Raw genomic sequence first — 24,078 nt, 5'->3', positions numbered from 1 at the left:
ACAATTGTTTTAACGTAGGCAAAACAACGTATTTCTCCATAACTACATTCTCAGTAACAGCTGAACTGTTTTAGCCAAAAGTTTCCACACACAAACAAATCATCAGCCTGAGGGAGACACACAGCATGGAAAATTTCAGCCCAAATCGTTTAAGTCTGGAAAAAATTATGAGCAACTGAAAACAGCGACTTAAAATGGAACATGTCAGAAAACCATTAACTACAAACATTGGTACCTCCATGGCCTATAATTACTAATCATATTACCCTTATATCACATATAAAGACAGACACCTGCAACAGAGTAACAGACTGACAATTTCCATGTTCTCAGTGTGAAAGACTTAAATGGAAGCTATGGGGATTTGAAATTTGACATTCCTGTCAGTCATCACCAAAGGCACAACAAACCATTTTTAAAATTTATATTAATTTCTTCTATGAAGCTGTCATGTCAGGTATGAGCCCTCCAGTTTGGAGAAGTTAAGGACATAAGTCACCAGGTCTATTTGGCAAATTTTAGCTAAGAACATTGTTGATGGTGAGGGACTATGCCACAGGCAGCAACACTAATGACATGTCCATCTAATGGTAGAGTCTTTAAAATAATATTCATAATTAGGCTTGGCAGAACTCCATTTTTATTTTTAAGCACGTTTCTAAACTTATTGGCAAATTTTCACAGTTTTAGTAAAGTATTGGAGGGGTCAAACAATTATTTAATGATATTTACCACAGATTCAAAAAATTAAGGCTTTATAACTGTTAGAAACACAAATTCTCAACATCACATCAAAAATATCCTTAAATCTAATAATTTATTAAGGAGGACTTCTCCTACTTTGCCGATCTATAAATTTTGATTATTAATGGAAACAGTTTTTAATTAGTTGGTGCATGTATGGTGAAATTAATGTTTTTTGACATTTAATGATAAAAATTTAATCCTTCCAAGCCTATTCATAATCATCTTCATTTTCATATTTTTACACAGAAAGGTTGAGAAGTATGAAACCTCTAACCTTTTAAAAACCCAGGAGTTTTATTAACATGTATGAAAGGGAATGAAAACCTTTAGCCATCTAGTTATTAGGAAGACTGATAGCTCCATTTTTTATTCTGAGTACCCTTTAAACCTATATATATATATATATACTTATGCAGGCTAGGTTCTTAGCTGGAGTATCTTTTCTCTACCACAATCACAAAAGATTAGGCTGGATGTTGAAGTTCAGGTTGAAAGCTGTTCTACATTCTTTTTTGTATATTTTTCTAGCAGAACTCCGCCTTTTTCCAAAAAAGTTCTTGCTGTCATGGTAGGTCAGCAGGCTTCTGCTGAGCCTCCTAATGGAGACCTAAAAGTTTGCAAATGAGTAGGCCAAAAGCCTGATAAGAGTAGGGTGGAGTAGGACAGAAGTCTCCTTGCTAAAGCATTACTAGTTTGAATTGTTCAAAAATACAACCCCTGCCCCCATCATGCAGAGGTCTGGGCACAAGCATATGAATTAAAATATACATACATACATATTTTGGACTCTGGTCTCTGTTTTAGATCATCCTGAGCCTTCCATTCCAGAAAAAGATGAAGAAATATCAATTACTTTTTCAGAAATCATCAAATTCCATTCTGAAAGCCTAACAGGGAAAACAGGTTCCAAAGTGGAAGATTCTTAATTCAGACAGCCCTGCCTCCAGACCCCTCCCAATTAAATTAAGGGGCTGTTAGGATCAGCTGAAGTGCTTAGTATTAACTGCTGAAGGATTGCAAGGGCCCAGATGCAGTCAGTCAATGAGGATACCCATGTCCTAAACCCATGTCCCAAACCTAACCTGTAGGACTTTACAGGTTAAAACCCATACATTTTATTGCACAGGAAAACAAACTGGAGCAAGTGCAGATCATGGAGCAGTAGTATGATATGAGAAGAGCTGTCAAACAAATGAATCGCCACATTCTGCAGAAGCTGAAGTTCCTGGATGGTGGTAAGGCGTAGCCCCAAATAAAGAGCATTATAGTAACACAGCGTTCAAGGTGACAATACCAGGGGTAGTTATATACAAAACTTTTTTTTTTCAAGTTTGGTATTCCCCTGCTCAGGGTGCCACAAATGATTACATCATTTCTAATGCTTCATTCAATGCCCCTGAACTTTGTTTAATAAAAACTCACTAACATCAATGACTTGAGAAACATACAGAATACCAGAGTTTATGAAACAGAGAATAAGCAAAATAATTATTTCCTTCAAAATAAATAAACAAAAACAAAATAAGGATATCAGTAGTTAACATTACATTTGTAAAAAATAAATAAATTATAGAACAATGTTTTGAGATAATATGTAAGAATACCTAAAGTATGCTGATGATCTGGTCATAGTGTCGCCTATGGAAACTTTCTAAAATATATGTGCCCTATTGATCAACCTTGTAAAGACAAACCTTGATTCAGAAAGAGACCCAAAACAACCAAAACTGAGTAAAATGAAGACTTAAAATACCTGAGGCTCGTAATAAACACATAAAATAACATGACACTGGCTATAAAAGCACTTCAAGAAAAAGCATTGTGGTGGGCCTTTAACACCAAAAAGGAACCAATACCACTACTGTCACACAACCATGACAGTTCAAACCAATCCATTCTACTTTATGGGAGTGAAGTCTGAGATCCAACCTTAACTGACTCCCAACACACACACTTATGTGCACAGGAACCCCAGCAACAACACTGCAATAAAGGCAGAGCAGAATTCCCCTCCTAATAAACATAAAGAAAAGAATATTGAATTTCTGGTTTCATATCAACCAGGGCAGCAAACTCTACTCTACTCCAAAGCACTAGAGAATCAAAAATTAGATCAAAATGAAAGCCTGATCCACTCATATAGATCTCTGGTCCCAGGGCTCAACAACTCTAACTTCCTGACCACTGGAGCAAAGAATGCTACCCAAAAGCAAAAAATGCTCAAGTGCTAGACCAGCACCTAAAACACTAATATAAAAGTTATTGGGAAGAACAAATTTAAAAAAAAAAAAAAACACAGCAACAAGCTCGAGGAGAATTATCATGGTAGCAGAGTAGCACACAACAGTGAAATGTTGCAAAACTAAACGCATATTCCCACAAAATGCAGAACCAGTGACAAACTAGAGGTAGAAATTGAGAGGCATAAAGCACAGTGTAAATCCAGAAAGGAATGACTGTATGGCCAATGTAACAGAGGGAAGATTGAGACCGGAAGGCACTCTCTATTCCAAATTGTAGAATATGAAAAAATTCAACAAAAATTTGTCCTTAGGTTATCAGAAATCATAAAAGACTTTGCCTCAAAAAGTGATGACAAAAAACTGTCTGACCTTGGGAGAAAAAAGAGAAATGGCAAAGATGGCATTACGCTACGTACAATCCGATTAAGAATGGACAATAATGACAAATGGACACAGGAATATTCTCTTCCATTAATGTCTAACTTGGAAATTCCATCCCATCCAGTCACATTCAAATTTGGTCATGATTCAGGACCTTAAAGCCTAAATATTGCTATGTGCTTACCCAGAGATGAGACCACCAGCCCTAAGAAAGCTCTAATGGATGCACACCATTTTATGGTTGTTATACATATTCTGGTAGTGCCCAAATATGATTTAGAAGTTTCCAGACACAGAGAACCATAATAGTGGTGTGAAAGACAAACATGGGCCCTGGTTCAGATCCAGTATATCAATAGCTATCTAATATGATATTCTGTCTCTGACAGTGGCCAATGCCAGATGCTTTAGAGAAAGGTGAAAGAAACCCACAGTAAGAAGATATGGGATAATCTGAGCCCATCCTCATAGATCTCATCCTAATCCTCTAATAGACATTGTCTTCAGACCTAAAGCAAGAGGTTTAATATCCCTTCCAAAGTTTGTCATCATTGCTATAACAACTCTGAATATTCCCTATATCTATCTAGATATCAGATCCATTCATGAATTTTTATAAATTCTTAGCCCCAATTATTTACCATGGCAATGAGTTCCACACTTTAATCCCACATTGGGTGAAAAGTATATCCTATTCTCAGTTTTGAACTTCCCACCTTTTAATTGCACTGAATATCGCTGTGATATTCAAGGCCCTCCTGCTGGAGGCCTCAGGGTTCTGCCACACCCATCCCAGGAAAGGAGCAGTGCAGAGGTGGTTGTGAGGAAGCAACCAAAGGGGCTGCTGGAACGGTCGATCAGGGGCCAGGAGAACCCTATAAAAAGGAGCTACAGAACAGAGCAGCAGTTAGTTGCAGCCTGGAGCTGGAGAAGAAAGGACTGCAGGCTTGGCTGCCTGGAAGAGCAGGAGGGCCACGGACAGATCAGTCTGCTGGCAGGGACCGGGGGAGTGAGAGGCTCATGCAGGGTGGATTTGATTTAAAACATGATTTAAATCACAAGCCAGGAAGACTCAATTTAATCATGGATTTCTACATAAAAGTGCATTCTTGTTGGTTGTTACAACTTTAATACATATTCTTCACAACTCAGAGAAAGAGGAGACCCAAACTGGATCTCATCTACGGCCTGCTGCCATTATAGGTTTTCCCTTCTAGTGAGAGAATAGTATGGTAGATCTCAAATCAATGAAGGGTACACACTCAGAAAGACCTCAAGACTTCTGGAATATGCTGCTCAAACAGTTTCACTTTTGTTTCTACTGCCTGTCCCTCCCTCTCACATTTATCTCCAGACTTCTTCTCCTTGTCCAGATCTATTCTGGCACAAACAATCAATCTTCTATTCATTCAACTTTTTGAAACTTTGCACTTTTAGAGAGAGGTAAGGGATTGACTCTGTGTACACACATTTGCAGAGGGACAACAGAGTCTCTTATTTCTCACCTCTATATACTATTTATGTATGTATTTGCTGTTAACAAAAATGTTGTCTCTGGAGACACAAACCCACAGCTTGAGAACAGCAAAACTAAACATCTCTGATGGTATCTTCTAGATTGAGCACTGAGTTCCATTAGGTAGACAGAAAGATTAACCTAAATAATCTATACAGAAGCCCCTGGAATTCCATAAGATTAGGTCCCTAATCCATGAACTATTGGAACTCATTTACAAAACTTTTCTTAAACATTACATGAATATATTGTCTCATACTATAAAATTAGAATTTATATTCCCTATTCCACGATGAGATATCTTTGAGCTATAATGTAGCTTCATTAAAACTATCTTTAGATTGGTTTTTTCCTCAAAAAGCATTTTACCAAAAAAATCCAATTTCAATAAAAAAATCCAATTTTTTTTTTAAATCATTGATTTTTATCCACCCTGGGCTCATGGCTGGCTGCTAGGAAGGAGCCAAGGACAGTCTGCTGGTGTGGAGCATTGAGCGAGCTCCTGGCTGTCTGCAGGAACTGAGCCTGGGGAGGATCACAGGAAGATAGCGTTTCCAGGGAGGAAGCTCTGGGAATGTGGCCCCATACCAGGGCTGGACTGGCTTAAAGACCATGCACATACCCAACCAGGATGGCTGACCCAATTACAGTCCCCTTGTTCTTAGGTTTGGGGTGGGAGAGGGAAAAAACAGAAAAGCCCAATCTACCTTCTCTATGCTATTCATTATTTATATACTTTTATCAACTCCCTTCTTATTCATCTCCTTTCTAAAATACACAATCCTGATCTTTTCAAGCTCTTTTCATATAAGAGTTTTTCCATGCCCTTGATCATGCTCATAGCTCTTTTCTAAACCCACTCCAGTTCTAAAATAACCTTTCTGAGATCAGCCAGCCAGTATTGCATGAAATATTCAAGATGGGGCCACTTCACTGATTTATAGAATAGTGTCAGTATTAATTATTCTCCAGTCCATTCCTTATGCATACTAAAATAGCTTGTTAGCTTTATGACTGCAGCTGTCAATTGAGATGTCCATGACAACATCCCAGTATTTACAGCAACACCACATACAAATGATAGCACTTTAGGCTTCAAGTTCAAGGCTTTGGTACTGATCCTCACAACCATCCACAGGAGCTATACAATTTACTTGAGGCAAAATCTACTGATCACTATACTTACCTACATGCCTCCAGCTTCCATCCAGGATACGTCACACGATCCATTGTATCTTAGGGCTTGGCTGTAGACAACCACATTTGCTCCAATCCCTCAGATAGAGACAAACACCTACAAGATCTGTATCAAGCATTCTTAAAACCACAATACCCACCTGGGAAATGAGGAAACAGACAGACAGAGCAAGACGGGTACCCAGAAGTCACCAACTACAGAACAGTTCCAACAAGGACAATAACAGAACACCACTGGCCATCACGTACAGCCCCCAGCTAAAACCTCTTCAGCGCATCATCAACGATCTACAACCTATCCTGGAAAACGATCCCCCACTCTCACAGGCCTTGGGAAGCAAGCCAATCCTTGCTAACAGACAGCCCCCCAACCTGAAGCAAATACTCACCAGCAACTACACACCACACAACAGAAACACTAACCCAGGAACCAATCCCTATAACAAACCTTGTTACCTTTTCTGTCCCCATATCTACTTTAGAGACACCATCATAGGACCCAACCACACCAGCGACACCATCAGAGGCTCATTCACCGTACATCTACTAATGTGATATATGCCATCATGAGCCAGCAATGCCCCTCTGCCATATACATTGGCCAAACCAGACAGTCTCTACGTAAAAGGATAAATCGACACAAATCAAACATCAGGAATGCTAACATACAAAAGCCAGTAGGAGAATATTTCAATCTCCCTGGACACTCAATAGATTTAAAAATAGCCATTCTTCAACAAAAAAAACTTCAAAAACAGACTTCAAAGAGAAACTGCAGAGCTACAATTCATTTGCAAACTTAACACCATCAATTTGGGCTTGAATAGGAAGTAGGTGTGGCTGGCTCACTACAAAAGAAATTTTCCCTCTCTTGGTATTGACACCTCCTAATCAATTACTGGAGTGGACCACATCCACCCAGAATCAATTGGCCTTCAACACTGGTTCTCCACTTGCAAGGTAACTCCCGTATCTTCATGTGCCAATATATATTTATGCCTGTATCTGTAATTTTCACTCCACACATTTGAAGAAGTGGGTTTTTTACCCACAAAGGCTTATGCCAAAATAAATCTGTTAGTCTTTAAGGTGCCACCGGACTCCTTGTTGTTTTTCCACTAAAACAATGTAACTGATGATCGAAAACGTGAAACTAGTAAGGGAGGGAGGGAGGGAGAGAGACTTTTCTCACTATCTGGCCCACAACTATGAACTTCACACCCACAACACTTTAGAATGATCATGAAACTGCTGGAATGTAGGACACACTCCTTTAACTCTGCTTTTCCACAATAACCACATTCAAAACGTTATCTGTATTATACAGAAAAAAATTCCAATTGTAAATAACAAACATTTGCCTAACTTTTGACTGTGCCCTTTTTTCCTTAGCTTTCCTATGTCACTTGTAATCTTAAAAAAGTAAGCTCCTCTGGGCAGGGACCATTTCACATTATATATTTGTGCAGCGCCTATCACAAAGGGACCATGATCCTGTTCAGGGCCCTCTAAGAGTTGCCAACTTTCTAGTCGCACAAAATCAAACACCCTAGCCCCGCCCCTTCCCTGAGACCCTGACCCCCCGCTCACTACACTCCCCCTCCCTTAGTGGCTCACTGTCCCCCACCCTCACTCACTTTCACTGGGCGGGGGTAGGAGTGTGGGAGGGTTTTGGGTGCTGGCTCTCGGAATGAGGAGTTTGGAGTGTAGGAGGCAGTCCAGGCTGTGGGGGTGGGGCTGAGGGATTAGGAGTGCGGGAGGGGGCTGCAGGTTGAGGCAGAGAGTTGGGGTGCAGGAAGGTGTACGGGCTCTGGGGTGGGACCAGAAATGAGGGGTTTGGAGTGTAGGAGAGGGTTCCAGTTGGGGGTGGGCTGGGGGGAGGTTGTGGTAGGCTTACCTCAGGTTCCCAGTCAGCAGCACAGCAAGGTTAAGGTAGGCTCCCTGCCTGTCCTGGCTGCATGCACCCCAGAAGCAACCAGCAGGTCCAGCTCCTAAGCAGTGAGGCCAGGAGGCTCCACACTCCGCTCTTGCCCGCAGGCACCGCCCCACCCAGTTCCCATTGGCCGGGAGTATGGAGCCGGTGCTCAGGACAGGGACAGAGGGCAGAGCTCCGTGCCCCGCCCGCCTTGGAGCCGGACCTGCTGGCCGCTTCCGGGGCGCAGCGGTGAACCAGCAAGGACAAGTAGGGACGAGCCTGCCTTAGTGCCTCAGCACCACCAACCGGACTTTTAATGGCCCACTCAGTAGTGCTGACCGGAGCCAGCAGGGTCCCTTTTCGACCAGTTGTTCCAGTCAAAAACTGAACACCTGGTCAGCCTAGGCCCTCTAGGAGCCACTGTAATACAAACATTCTAAAAACAAAATAAAACAAGAAATTCCTTCCACTTGGGAGATGGACAAAAAAGAATCCCATATGTTTCTTTTTAGAAAAGTACTACATTGTACCATTGTCATAAATATAAAGGGAAGGGTAAACCCCGTTAAAATCCCTCCTGGCCAGAGGAAAAGTCCTCTTACCTGTAAAGGGTTAAGAAGCTAGGATAATATCGCTGGCACCTGACCAAAACGACCAATGAGGAGACAAGATACTTTCAAAAGCTGGGGGAGGGAAAAACAAAGAGTCTGTCTGTGTGATGCTTTTGCTGGGGACAGAATAGGAATGGAGTCTTAGAATTTAGTAAGTAATCTAGCTAGATGTGTGTTAGATTATGATTTCTTTAAATGGCTGAGAAATTAAGCTGTGCTGAATAGAATGGATATTCCTGTCTGTGTGTCTTTTTGTAACTTAAGGTTTTGCCTAGTGGGATTCTCTATGGTTTGAATCTAATTACCCCGTAAGGTACTTACCATCTTGAGTTTACAGAGCTGATTCTTTTTTACTTTTTCTTCTATTAAAATCCTTCTTTTCAGAAACTGAATGCTTTTTCATTGTTCTTAAGATCCAAGGGTTTGGGTCTGTGGTCACCTGTGCAAGCGGGGTGCAAGGATTGGGAGGATTTTGGGGGGAAAGATGTTTCCAAACAAAGCTTTCCTAATAAATAAACCCAGATAAACGTTTGGTGGTGGCAGTGGAAGTCCAAGGGCAAAGGGTAAAATAAATAGTTTGTACCTTGGGGAATTTTTAACTTAAGCTGGTAAAAGTAAGCTTAGGTGTTTTTTTCATGCAGGTCCCCACATCTGTACCCTAGAGTTCAGAGTGGGGAAAGAACCTTGACAACCATAAACTGGAATGGTGGAAAATTATGAGATGACAAATTTTACGATGACTAAGAGTAAAGTGACCCGCTGACTTTCAGCTCAGGCTTACTAGCAGAAGGTAAAAGTTCACATACCTTTTTAAGCTTTGATGTTCTACGAAGATATCCTTAATCCTCTGGTCCAGTGTTCAAATCTTCTAACTGTTCCTTTTTTCCACCTCTCTTTTTTTTTTAAAATGTTCTTTAAATTCCCAAGGAACTCTGTGTAAAAACAGACATTTATTTTTTCATCTATTTTACTGCCCTCTTTAGTCCTTTAGAATAATTTAAACTTCAACCAGATCCTTTACATTTTCAGATTGTTTCATGTCTTCAACTGATAAAGGGCTTGGAGGAAATAGAAGGAGCAAAGATTTTTGTAATGACCAGGACCCATATTCTGCCACCGGTTTCTATACAGAACTCCAAATGAAGAAAACAGTTTTGCTTTTATATTTATATATATAATGTCACAGAATGGTTAAAATAGCTAGACTGTCTGAATTTACTGGAAGTAGAGAAGCTTATTTACATTTTTGGGGGGCATTTACATTCATTAATTTACAATAGAAGTGTGCAAAGAGCAACTCCTTACCCCATCCTCAACAATATACACAGGATGTATATATATATATACACACACTTCCATGCTGCTCTGGCTTTACAGTAACTCATACACTGTAACACAAACACTGAAGGCTAAATTTCCTTCTCAAGATTGGAGTTTCCCTCCATAACCTCCTCTCTCCTAATGCCCTCTGCTAAGAGACAGCATTCCACCTCCTTCATTTCCTGATAAGCCAATTCACCAACATGAATCTCCAGAAATTACCCTGAACAGAGTTTTAGCATTCAGCAGAAGAGCCCTGCATTCCTACATAGGGTCTTAGAATTTGCCACTCTACTAAAGACAGACCACTTATTTAGCATACACACACCACAGTAATTGACAAAAAATTATGTATATAGATTTGTATAATTTTGAGTGTGTTTACAAACTGCATGGGACAGACATATTCAAACGGCGTGTGTCAAATATATATTACATACTTTCACAATTATACCAAAACAAAGATAAATCTAGACTAGGATTTTCAAAGGAGCCTAAGGTTCTTATGTACCCAGCTCCCAAGTCTCCTTGGCAATCCCAGCCTAAGTGCATTTCCTATTGCTAGTTCTAGTTTAGCCATTAATTACCATCATCCAATATTTGCATTACAGAAGCACCAAAGATCAGGGACCCACAGTGCTGCTGCCTCATGCTGCTGTGCAATGGTATAAAGAGCAGAGCCGCCCCTCCTCTACTCAGTTCCTTCTTACTGGATAGACTCCAATATAGAGGGGAAGGAGGGTCAATGTGTAGCACATGTCCATTCCACTGCAGGGGTCTCACAAGCAGTTTGATCGGAGTCTATCTGAATAACGACTGAAGGACTAGATGTCCAAAACTGGCATCACCTCTAGACTGTTGGGATGGCATATGTACTGAATATCAAACTGTGGTTCCACGAATGTCCAGAATAGTCACATGGGCTAGAAAGGCTGTAGAGGCTGCCTGCAATCTGATTGACCATGCTAGCATCCTATTCAGTGTAGTTATATTAGGCATGCCATAGCACAAATGTATACAGGAGGAAATCCACAATAAGATTCTTTGAAAAGAAACGGGAAAGGCCCTTAATTTTGTCTGCAATTGCTAAGAACAACTGCAAAGAGGGTCTAAATAGTTTAGTCCTGTCCAAGTAAAATGTTAACACCTTCCTAACATCTAATATGTGGAGTCTCTCCTCACCCTTGGAGTCTCTCTTCATCCTTGTGAGCACGAGGCTTAGGGAAGAAAGTCATCGCTCTGGCAGCATAATCCACAACACCTAATGTGGCCTAAAATTAGGTCCTGACCACCACCTTTCCCACAGCCCAAAACTTGTTTCCCCTCTTCTGGCAACTTGTCCGTGCACTTTAAAACAGGGGTTCTCAAGCTGGGGGTCGCAAATTATTGCATGGGGGAGGTCACGAGCTGTCAGCCTCCACCCCAAACCCCACTTTGCCTCCAGCATTTATAATGGTGTTAAATATATAAAAAGGTGTTTTTAATTTATAAGCGGTGGGTGTTGCACTCAGGGCACATCTACACTGGCAAAGTTACAGCGCAGGCAGTTACAGCGCCACTCAGAGAATGCCGAAGGAAAACCGCTGTTGTGTGTTCACACTGACAGCTGCTTGCGCAATAGCATGTTCACACTTGCAGCGCTATTTGGAACGGTGCACTATGGGTTGCTATCCCACAGAGCACCTCTTTCTCTTCTGCTCCAAAGACTTGTGGGAAGGCGGAAGGCACTGCAGGGCATCCTGGGTCCTGTCCCAATGCCTGTGATGCATTGTTTCGCATCCCAGCAACCCCTGCGCTTCCATCCACATTTGGCACCATCTTTCAACTGTTCGTTTACTGTGCGCCCTGCCCTGCCCCTTTCTGGCTGCAGGAATGGATCCCAAGCTGTTGACAAGAACGCTGTTTGCACTGACCAGCACATCACGAGTCGCAGTGGAGTTATTCCTTAAACAAAGGCAAGAGGAGTGCGACACGGATCTCACCACACGTAGTAGCTATGACAGGAGATTTCTTGTGGCATTCACAGAGGTGCAGACCACAGTGGAATGCCACTTTTGGGCTTGGGAAACAATCACTGAGTGGTGGGATCACATCATGACACATGTCTGGGATGACTAGCAGTGGCTGCAGAACTTGCGCATGAGGAAAGCCACATTCATGGGACCATGTGATGAGCTCGCACCAGCCCTGCGGCACAAGGACACAAGAATGAGAGCTGTGAAGAAGCGCTGGAGAAGCGCATGGCGATTGCACCGTGGAAGCTGGCTACTCCAGACTGCTCCTTATCAGTTGCTAACGAGTTCGGAGTGGGAAAATTGACCGTTGGAGTCGTGTTGAGGCAAGTGTGCAGGACCGTTAATCACATCCTGCTCTGAAACACCGTGACTCTGAGCAACATGCATGAGATTGTGGATGGCTTTGCACAAATGGGCTTCCCTAACTGTGGAGGGGCGATAGATGGCGCACACATTCTAATTCTGGCACCAGACCACCTAGCCAGAGAGTACATTCATTACAAGGGGTATTTCTCAATGGTTCTCCAGGTGTTTGTGGATCACCGTGGGCATTTCACAGACATTAACACAAGCTGGTCCAGAAAGGTGCATGATGCACGGATCTTTCAGGAACACTGGCCTGTTCAAGAAGCTGCAAGCAGGGACTTTCTTCCCAGACCAGAAGATCACCATGGGGGAAGTCAAAATGCTCACTGTGATCCTGAGATACCCTGCCTACCCCTTAATGCCGTGGCTCATGAAGCCAAACACAGGGCAACTTGACAGCAGCAAGGAGCGGTTCAACAATAGGCTGAGCAAGTGCAGAATGACTGTGGAGTGTGCATTCAGATGTTTAAAAGTCCGCAGGCGATGCCTGTATGGGAAGATAGACATGGCCGATGACAATACTCCTATGCTTATAGCTGCTGTGTGCTCCATAATATTTGTGAAGGGAAGGGTGAAAGGTTCACTCATGGCTGGACCACAGACGCTCAGCGCCTGGAGGCTGAGTTTGAACAGCCGGAGACTAGGGCTATTAGCGGGGCTCAGCGTGGGGCCATAAGGATCAGGGATGCTTTGAGGCAGCAATTTGAAGCTGAAAGCTACTAATATTTGTTGCTATGCTCAGGATTTCAGTGCTTGTAATGCTAGGAGGTGATTGGTGCACAAGATGTAAGAAGGGGCCTTAACATAGCTGTATGTTTGACCTTGTGCTTGACCATGCATTAGGGCTGCACTAGGGATGCTGTGTAGGCGAGTATCTGAGTGTCTGTTGTGGGGACAGTTTGTCCGTGTGCTTGATTGGTTGTTTGAAAAGTGTGAATTGGGAGTGCTTTGTTCCAGGTGAGCCTTGAATGGGCCTGACTGTTATAAAAAGCAAGGCAGCTGCGAACCAGCTGAGCTGCAAACAGCAGAGAGGCTAACAGAGGGAGTTTGCCCGGGATCTCTTTGAGGGCTGTCATAAATATAAAGGGAAGGGTAAACCCCTTTGAAATCCCTCCTGGCCAGGGGAAAGCTCCTCTCACCTGTAAAGGGTTAAGAAGCTAAAGGTAACCTCGCTGGCACCTGACCAAAATGACCAATGAGGAGACAAGATACTTTCAAAAGCTGGGAGGAGGGAGAGAAACAAAGGGTCTGTGTCTATCTGTAGTCGTCTTGGCCAGGGACAGAACAGGAATGGAGTCTTAGAACTTTTAGTAAGTAATCTAGCTAGGTATGTGTTAGATTATGATTTCTTTAAATGGCTGAGAAAAGAATTGTGCTGAATAGAATAACTATTTCTGTCTGTGTATCTTTTTTGTAACTTAAGGTTTTGCCTAGAGGGGTTCTCTATGTTTTTGAATCTAATTACCCTGTAAGATATCTACCATCCTGATTTTACAGGGGGGATTTCTTTATTTCTATTTACTTCTATATTTTATTAAAAGTCTTCTTGTAAAACACTGAATGCTTTTTCATTGTTCTCAGATCCAAGGGTTTGGGTCTGTGGTCACCTATGCAAATTGGTGAGGCTTTTTATCCAACATTTCCCAGGAAAGGGGGAGTGCAAGTGTTGGGAGGATTGTTCATTGTTCTTAAGATCCAAGGGTCTGGGTCTGTAGTCACCTAGGCAAATTGGTGAGGCTTTTTACCAAACCTTGTCCAGGAAGTGGGGTGCAAGGTTTTGGGAAGTATTTTGGGGGGAAGGACGCATCCAAACAGCTCTTCCCCAGTAACCAGTATTAGTTTGGTGGTGGTAGCGGCCAGTCCAAGGATAACGGGGGTAATATTTTGTACCTTGGGGAAGTTTTGACCTAAGCTGGTAAAGATAAGCTTAGGAGGGTTTTCATGCAGGTCCCCACATCTGTACCCTAGAGTTCAGAGTGGGGGAGGAACCGTGACAAGGGCTGCATTAGGGAGGCTGTGTTGGTGAGTATCTGAGTGTCTGTTGTGGGGACAGATTGACAGTTTGACCATGTGCTTGATTGCTTGTTTGAATACAGTCAAACACGTGGCTCTGAGAAGAAGGATAAAGGAGTTGCAAGAAAAGGAGTACTTGTGGCACCTTAGAGACTAACCAATTTATCATGAAAGCTTATGCTCAAATAAATTGGTTCGTCTCTAAGATGCCACAAGTACTCCTTTTCTTTTTGCGAATACAGACTAACATGGCTGTTACTCTGAAAGGAGTTTGAGGCGCAAGTGGTGTTTTTGTCCATCCTCCCCGTGCAAGGAAAAGGCCTGGGTAGAGACTGTCGAATCGTGGAAGTCAACGAATGGCTATGAAGGTGGTGCCGAAGAGAAAGCTTTGGATTCTTTGACCATGGGATGGTGTTCCAAGAAGGAGGAGTGCTAGGCAGAGACAGGCTCCACCTAACGAAGAGAGGGAAGAGCATGTTCGCAAGCAGGCTGGCTAACCTAGTGAGGAGGCCTTTAAACTAGGTTCACTGGGGGATTGAGACCAAAGCCCTGAAGTAAGTGGGGAAGTGGGATACCAGGAGGAAGCACGAGCAGGAGAACGCAAAAGGGGAAGGCTCCTGCCTCATACTAAGACAGTAGGACAAACAGCAAATTATCTCAAGTGCCTATACACAAATGCAAGAAGCCTGGGAAACAAGCAGGGAGAACTGGAGGTCCTGGCAAAGTCAAGGAATTATGATGTGATTGGAATAACAGAGACTTGGCGGGATAACTCACATGACTGGAGTACTGTCATGGATGGATATAAACTGTTCAGGAAGGACAGGCAGGGCAGAAAAGGTGGGGGAGTTGCACTGTATGTAAGAGAGCCGTATGACTGCTCTGAGCTCAAGTATGAAACTGCAGAAAAACCTGAGTGTCTCCGGATTAAGTATAGAAGCGCGAGCAACAAGGGTGATGTCTTGGGAGTCTGCTATAGACCACCGGATCAGGGGATGAGGCGGACGAGGCTTTCTTCCGGCAACTCACGGAAGTTACTAGATTGCAGGCTCTGGTTCTTATGGGAGACTTCAATCACCCTGATATCTGCTGGGAGAGCAAAACAGCAGTGCACAGACAATCCAGGAAGTTTTTGGAAAGGGTAGGGGACAATTTCCTGGTGCAAGTGCTGGAGGAACCAACTAGGGGCAGAGCTCTTCTTGACCTGCTGCTCACAAACCGGGAAGAATTAGTAGGGGAAGCAAAAGTGGATGGGAACCTGGAGGCAGTGACCATGAGATGGTCGAGTTCAAGATCCTGACACAGGGAAGGAAGGAGAGCAGCGGAATACGGACCCTGGACTTCAGAAAAGCAGAGTTTGACTCTGTCAGGGAACTGATGGGCAGGATCCCCTGGGAGAATAACATGAGGGTGAAAGGAGTTCAGGAGTGCTGGCTGTATTTTAAAGAATCCTTATTGAGGTTACAGGGACAAAGCATTCCGATGTGTAGAAAGAATAGTAAATATGGCAGGCAACCAGCTTGGCTTAACAGTGAAATCCTTGCTGATCTTAAATACAAAAAAGCAGCTTACAAAAAGTGGAAGATTGGACAAATGACAAGGGAAGAGTATAAAAATATTGCTTGGGCATGCAGGAGTGAAATCAGGAAGGCCAAATCACACCTGGAGTTGCAGCTATCAAGAGATATTAAGAGTAACAAGAACAGTTTCTTCAGGTATGTTAGCAACAAGAAGAAAGTCAAGGAAAGTGTGGGCCCCTTATTGAATGAGGGAGGCAACCTAGTGACAGAGGATGTGGAAAAAGCTAATGTACTCAATGCTTTTTTTGTCTCTGTCTTCACGAACAAGGTCAGCTCCCAGACTGCTGCACTGGGAAGCACAGCATGGGGAGGAGGTAACCAGCCCTCTGTGGAGAAAGAAGTGGTTCGGGACTATTTAGAAAAGCTGGACGAGCATAAGTCCATGGGGCCGCATGCGCTGCATCCGAGACTGCTAAAGGAGTTGGCGGATGTGATTGCAGAGCCATTGGCCTTTATCTTTGAAAACTCACGGTGATCGGGGGAGGTTCCGGACGACTGGAAAAAGGCTAATGTAGTGCCCATCTTTAAAAAAGGGAAGGAGGAGGATCCTGGGAACTACAGGCCAGTCAGCCTCACCTCAGTCCCTGGAAAAATCACAGAGCAGGTCCTCAAGGAATCAATTCTGAAGCACTTAGAGGAGAGGAAAATGATCAGGAACAGTCAGCATGGATCCACCTACAGCAAGTCATGCCTGACTAATCTAATTGCCTTCTATGACGAGATAACTGACTCTGTGGATGAAGGGAAAGCAGTGGACGTGTTGTTCCTTGCCTTTAGCAAAGCTTTTGACACTGTCTCCCACATATTATTGCCAGCCAGTTAAATAAGTATGGGCTGGATGAATACACTATAAAGGTGGATAGAAAGCTGGCTAGATTGTCGGGCTCAACAGGTAGCGATCAATGGCTCCATGTCTAGTTGGCAGCCGGTATCAAGTGGAGTGCCCCAACGGTCGGTCTTCGGGCCAGTTTTGTTCAATATCTTCATAAATGATCTGGAGAATGGCATGGACTGCAACCTCAGCAAGTTTGCAGGTGACGCTAAACTGGGAGGAGAGGTAGATACGCTGGAGGGTAGGGATAGGATACAGAGGGACCTAGACAAATTAGAGGATTGGGCCAAAAGAAACCTATGAGGTTCAACAAGGACAAGTGCAGAGTCCTGCACTTAGGACGGAAGAATCCAATGCACCGCTACAGACTAGGGACCGAATGGCTAGGCAGCAGTTCTGCAGAAAAGGACCTAGGGGTTACAGTGGAAGAGAAGCTGGATATGAGTAAACAGTGTGCCCTTGTTGCTAAGACGACCAATGGCATTTTGGGATGTATAAGTAGGGGCATTGCCAGCAGATCGAGGGACGTGATTGTTCCCGTCTATTCGACATTGGTGAGGCCTCATCTGGAGGAGTGTGCCCAGTTTTGGGCCCCACACTAAAAGAAGGATGCGGAAAAATTGGGAAACGTCCAGCGGAGGGCAACAAAAATGATTAGGGGACTGGAACACATGACTTATGAGGAGAGGCTGAGGGAACTGGGATTGTTTCGTCTACGGAAGAGAAGAATGAGGGGGGATTTGATAACTGCTTTCAACTACCTGAAAGGGGGTTCCAAATAGGATGGATCTAGACTGTTCTCAGTAGTAGCAGATGACAGAACAAGGAGTAATGATCTCAAGTTGCCGTGGGGGAGGTTTAGGTTGGATATTAGAAAAAACTTTTCCACTAGGGGGGTGGTGAAACACTGGAATGCATTACCTAGGGAGGTGGTGGAATCTCCTTCCTTAGAAGTTTTTAAGGTCAGGCTTGACAAAGCCCTGGCTGGGATGATTTCGTTTGGGATTGGTCCTGCTTTGGGCAGGGGGTTGGACTAGATGACCTCCTGAGGTCCCTTCCAAACCTGATATTCTATGATTCTATGTAAGTTGCTTTCCAATGCTCTTTTTGCTTTACGTAATAGAATAAAGATTGCCTTCAAACACACACACACACTCTTTTTTATTGAAAGACAACAACCAGAGGAGAGAGTCAAACAAAAAAATTCATCAGGAGAGGAGGAGGATGGCGGGGGGGGAATAGAGAGTCTCAAGAGGAGGAAGGGTCCCAGGACAGCTACAGATTTGTGTATGTCAAGGGGTCATCCCCAACCTTCTCCTTTGAAATACGATGCAGTGGGTGCTGTACTTCAGCAGGGCCAAAGTGCAGATGGATGGGTGAGTGCAGTGGGTATTGGGAGTCCACATTGCTGGACTTTGAAGAGGGAGAAGTGGAATGCTGAAGATAGTGTGTGGAGCCAGGAGGTTGATAAGAGTGCGTTGGCGGGGTGTGGGAGGCACATGGGAAAGAGTTTTGCGAAAGCGGCTGCTTCATAACCTCATGCATAAAGTCCTCCTTAGTTTGTCTTGGACACTTTCTAATTCTTCGTAACTATTCTGCCACCAATAAAGAGGGAGGCGATGCTCCCCAGGTCATCTCTGTGAAGTTTAAATGCAACATTTTACAGATGCAGTATTATTTGCAACACAACCCTGTTTCAGTGCTTTAAAACACAGCCAGCACTCACACACCTGACGCTAACTGGCTGACTCTGGGCATGCACACATAAGCCACAAGACCCCCAAAATGGTAAGTAGCCGCAGTGGCAGGGTAAATCACTGCTCCCACTGTGTGGGGTAGGGGGGCTGATAATGATTCCTGTCCCCACACTTTCCACAGGAGGTGATCATTTTGGAAGGTATCTCGCTGCTGAGGGTGAGCAGGGAATCAAGGGAGGGTTTTCTCTAAGCCTGCGGCTTCCACCTTGGCCCCTATGCAGCTACAGTCCCCGCCCCCCGTGACAGGGCCGTGGGAAAGTTACCGTTCATGGGGCAAGAAACAAAGCAGCTCTGCCGAGGAACCTGCAGGAGCAGATCACCAAGTATCTCAACAAGAATTTCCTGGAGATGTCTGAGGGAGATTCCTGTGAAGTGAGAGAGTATCAACAGCCTGTTCCGCCGCTCAAACTAGGCATGAGTTGGGAGCGAAGCCTGCTTTCTGCAACCCTCCTGCCACCACCAACTCACTTCAACAATTCACAAAATCAGATCTTCTTACCAAGGGCCTCCTCTCCTGTTTGTGCTTTGCCTAGATCCACCTGCTATGACTGGCTAGGCTCCTCCAGGGTAGAAAAGAGCTCCTGACTGCATGCATCTCTGGCCTCCGAGTCATCCTCTGCCTCTGGTTCACCCTCCCCCTCTTCATCCAAGATTGCCTCCTCCTGGCTCAGTCCACTCTCGACTGGCAATGAAGCCAACGAAGTATCCACAGGGGACTTCGCAGTGGAGGTGGGGTCACCACTAAGTATCACGTCCAGCTCTTTGTAAAACCGGCAGCTCTTGGGCGCAACACCAGAGCGGCGGTATGCCTCCCATGCCTTGTGGTAGGCGTTCCCCAGCTCCTTCACTTTGACCCTGCACTGCAATGTGTCCCAGTCATGGCCCTTTTCTATTATCCATCTAGAAATCTGTCCATAGGTGGTATAATTCCGACTGCTGGAGAGCAGCTGTGACTGCACTGTCTCCTCTCCCCAAATACCGATGAGGTCCAGCAGCTCGGCATTTCTCAAGCGGGCGATCACTGGGTGCATGGAGCAAGCATGGCCACCTGGAAAGATGCGCTGAAACCACTGCACGCATCACTGAGCCAACAGGAAGGGGACTTTCAAATTTGCAAAGGAATGTATGGGGTGGGGCTGACTGTTGGTCACCTGAGGGCAGGGCAGTAGAGTTCAAACTGTTGACCAGAGAGGTGAGAACAGGCATTGTGGGACACTTGCTGTAGGCCAATCACCGCGCTGTAATCACCACGGTGTCTACAATGGCACCGCAGTGCTGTACCCACAGCGCAGAAAGCTCCACACCTCTCGTTGAGGTGGTTTTTTTACAGCGCTGCAACTGCACAGTTTCTGCGCACTAAGTGGCTTGGCCGTGTGTACACCTCAGGAGTTACTGCGCTCAAAGCTGCTTTACTGCGCACAAACTTGCCAGCGTAGACAAACCCTCAGAAGTTTGCTATGTGAAAGGGGTCACCAATACAAAAGTTTGAGAACCACTGCTTTAAAACATTGTCCCAGAAGGAGAAATCATAACGTCGCAGCAAAGCCTGCTGATTAGTCATCTGGGGGTGTACTTCAGCACTTGAATAAAGTTTCCTTCCAAAAAGATCAGGCTTTCATCCTTTTATTTTAAAGCAGATGCTTGCTGATACTCTTATTGACAGCTGAAACCACCTGTCAAGGTTCCTTCCCCACTCTGAACTCTAGGGTACAGATATGGGGTCCTGCATGAAAGACCCCCTAAGCTTATTCTTACCAGCTTAGGTTAAAAAATTCCCCAAGGTACAAACTTTGCCTTGTCCTTGAACCCTATGCTGCCACCACCAAGCATGTTAAACAAAGAACAGGGCAAGAGCCCACTTGGAGACATCTTCCCCCCAAAATATCCCCCCAAGCACTGCACCCCCTTTCCTGGGGAAGGCTTGATAAAAATCCTCACCCATTTGCATAGGTGAACACAGACCCAAACCCTTGGATCTTAAGAACAATGAAAAAGAAATCAGGTTCTTAAGAAAAGGATTTTAATTAAAGAAAAGGTAAAAGTATCACCTCTGTAAAATCAGGATGGTAAATACCTTACAGGGTAATCAGGTTCAAACATAGAGAATCCCCCTAGGCAAAACCTTAAGCTTCAAAAAGATACAAAAACAGGAATATACATCCCATTCAGCACAACTTATTTTATCAGCCACTTAAACAAAAGGAAATCTAATGCATTTCTAGCTAGATTACCTGCTAACAAGTTCTAATACTCCATTCCTGTTCTGGTCCCAGCAAAAGCATCACACAGACAGACAGAGCCTTTGTCCCCCCCACCACACCTCCAGCTTTGAAATTATCTTGTTTCCTCATTGGTCAAGTGCCAGCGAGGTTATCTTAGCTTCTTAACCCTTTAAAGGTACCAAGATTTTATAGTTCTATATACAGAAAGGTGGTTACCCTTCCCTTTATATTTATGACACCACCTAAGACCCCAGGGGAGAAGGCATGAAATGTTCAAACCCCTGCAAAGGAACATAATACCCACTCATTTCTTTCAGCTGTAGGTGACAGGAAAAATGCAGTTTGACACAGCATTTTAGTGGGCTCCAGAATAATTTCACTTATTGAAAGTGCAGCTTGAGAAGTTCCCACTGATCCCAAGTTATCAACTAATCTGTGAGTCCTCTCTTGAACCCCTTCCACCTGAATATCTAAGGCGAAAGCCACCCTCTTTAGAAGGTCCTGGTGGCTCTATCATCAGACAGTGGAGGTACAGAACCCTTTGACACAACAGTCTCATCTGGTAATGAGGAAGAAGCCAAGGCAGTCTGAGATGGAATTCCCTCCAATTCTTCCAAGGGGGAATTTACAGAAACAGATAGCTCCTGTTTGGCACTGAGCCCGGTACTGGGAGCAACTTCTTGCAGGTCTTGACAACACCTACTGGAGGATGTAGAGAGAGGAGATGGCAAAGATGATCTAGAAGCAGGAGGAAACTCCCAAGGGTTCCAATATAACCATTGATATGGCCCCAAAACCATTTTCTTTCTAACATAAGAACAGCCATACTGGGTCAGACCAAAGGTCCATCAAGCCCAGTATCCTGTCCTCTGACAGTGGCCAATGGCAGGTGCCCCGGAGGGAATGAACAGACAGCTTATCATCCAGTGATCCATGCCCTGTTACCCAATCCCAGCTTCTGGCAAACAGAGGCTAGGGACAACATTCCTGCCCATCCTGGTTAACAGCCATTGATGGACCTATCTTCCTAACCAAGAGTGTCTACCAGCTGGTCATCATGGAGCTTCCACTGGATATCAGGGTGGAAACTCTTCAGAGGAAAGTGGTGGCTTACATGGCATGACCATGACATATATGAACCCACTTATAAATTAGATAATGAACCAGAATCATCCAACCAGGGAAGTGCAGCTTCTGTTGGTGTCTGGAATCCAGGGAAGATGGCATCAGTGAAATCATTGACTGTTTACCTATCAACAGCAGCATACAATGGAGGCACCACAGTAACTGCTGGTGCCCGCTTAACCATAGATTTTCTCCAGTAGCCAGAGAATCCTCATGAGTACCAAGCAAGAAGACTCCTGTATTGCCAGTGAAGTCAGCACCAAGAGGCTCAGCAGACCATGTGTTGCAGCATATGCTTCAGGTGTTGTCAGCATCGGTACAGACTCCTGCTGCTGCTGAGGCAACAAAGACAGCACCACAGAGCTAGGTGGTGCTGCCCTAGAGGTTGATCTCAATGGCACAGCATCAGACTCAATGACCTTGTCTGAGGACCTGCATGCACCAGGGCATAACTCAGCCTTACGTGCACTCTACCCTTTTTCTCCACATGCTTACTGGATTTTGGTGCTGTGGACCTCGATCTCTTAGACACGGAATCTTTTGATGTTGTCTTCTGACAACAGACGTGCTCCGTACACACTGATGGTGGACACATGGCTGCCTCCCTTAGAAGGTCTTTTAATCTGAGCTCCTGGTCTCTTCTAGTTCTGGGCTTAAAGTTCCTGCAGGTTTGGCACCTCTCTGTGACGTGAGCTTCACCTCAGCACATCAAGCACCTGAAATACAGGTCACTAACTGGTATCGGAATCTTGCAAGCACCACAGGGCTGGAAGCCTGGGAAAGGAGGAATGTCCTAGCACCGGACTCTGGTACCCAAACAGCAGGAATCACAGAGTACAAAAAATACGGCAGAAAAAGGAAACTTCATTTATCCTATTACTAAAACTATCATCAAGTACAACTATATACACAACACTAACAATAGGAGAAAACTTGCAATAGCAAGGAACAACTCCCCAAGAACCACCATGGACAGTAAGAAAGAACTGAAGAGGTCTGGGAACGGCTCTACTCTTTTTACCATTGAACAACAGCATGAGGCAGCACAGTACGCATACACATCCCCAGCAAGTATCTCTGAGGGAAAAATCTCCCACTGAACATGCACACACCTGAAGTGGAATGGACTCGTGGTATCATTCAAAGAAGATTACCTTCTTAGCAGCAGCATTTTAATGGACTTAAGGGAAAGAAGGTTGCAGGTAGCAAAACCAGAGAACAGGAATACATGGAATCATAGGGTTAGAAGGAACCGCAAGGGTCATCTAGTCTAACCCTCTGCCAAGATGCAAGCAAAAAAAATTAAGAATTGTGAGGCACATAGATACTGTGGTAATGGAGCCCATGTAAGTACTTAGAATAGCTAATTAGAGGAGGTTGCAGGAGTTAAAATACAAGATAAGGTCCTAGACCACAGCTTAAGTGGAGTGGGAAGTGAGGCTGGTTCTTACAAATATTATGTATGAAAAAGAGACAAGACTTGGACATAGCCTGGTGCATAGGTGTAGATGCAAGCTAAACTGATGTGCTATATTTAGACGGATATGAAAGTGTCCACTTAAAGTTTTACCAGTTTAACATTATACTTTTAGTTAAATTGGTTGAACTTTATTGTTTAGACAGCTGGTGTGAATGGGAGGAGAAAGTGTTGTACATTGTGCCAGAGAGAGGGTGAACAGACTGTTTTACAGTTCTGTGCAGATTCTTTTTAGAAAACTAATAGTAGAGATGCACCTCATTTGAAAATCGTTAGGACACAAAGGGCTACAGGACAGGAGCTGAGATCTAAATAGACAATAGTCAATAATCCTTTCAGGTAACACTGTTACACTACAGCAACTAAACACCATTTTATTGTGGAAAAAGTGTGGAACTCCCATTTCTAACTGACAAAAATAGAAAACACTCTAGAAATGATACTTATTTTACAGGCATAATGGAGTACTAGCAGCTGTACAACACATAAGGAAAAGAATATATAGGCAAAGGTTGTGAGCATTACAAAAGTCACCACCACTGGAACGGGCATCTACTCTGGATGCAGACGCCCTTGCTAGAAGCCCCAACTGCAACTGAGACCCCACTGTGGCAGGCACGGTACAGACACACACAGAGTAGGAGACAGTCTGTGCACCCAAGAGTTTACAAACGCAAGTTTGTTTCCAGCTCCCACATCACAAATATATTTCATATATTTCAAAAAAAGCCACCAAACAACGATTAGACGAGAAAAAAAGT

General features: G+C 44.1%; 1 protein-coding gene across 19 annotated transcripts in view; it reads right to left on the bottom strand.

Moving 5' to 3' along the window:
- The window catches only part of FER (FER tyrosine kinase), a 432,887-nt gene that overhangs the window by 387,851 nt on the left and 20,958 nt on the right, over positions 1-24,078 (bottom strand). For 18 of the 19 annotated variants that reach the window (XR_013635792.1, XM_073344641.2, XM_078852827.1 and 15 more), the window contains one exon: positions 9,417-9,542. The exons of the other annotated variant lie outside the window; for it this stretch is intronic. The gene's annotated coding sequence lies outside the window, so the exon portion shown is untranslated. The remainder of the gene's footprint in view (positions 1-9,416; positions 9,543-24,078) is intronic. 19 annotated transcript variants of the gene reach the window in all.

The sequence above is a fragment of the Lepidochelys kempii genome, chromosome 5, assembly GCF_965140285.1.
Source record: "Lepidochelys kempii isolate rLepKem1 chromosome 5, rLepKem1.hap1, whole genome shotgun sequence".
Taxonomy (NCBI): Eukaryota; Metazoa; Chordata; order Testudines; family Cheloniidae; genus Lepidochelys; species Lepidochelys kempii.
The sequence above is the reverse complement of the archived record's forward strand: the minus strand, read 5'-3'. Positions and strand labels throughout refer to the sequence as shown.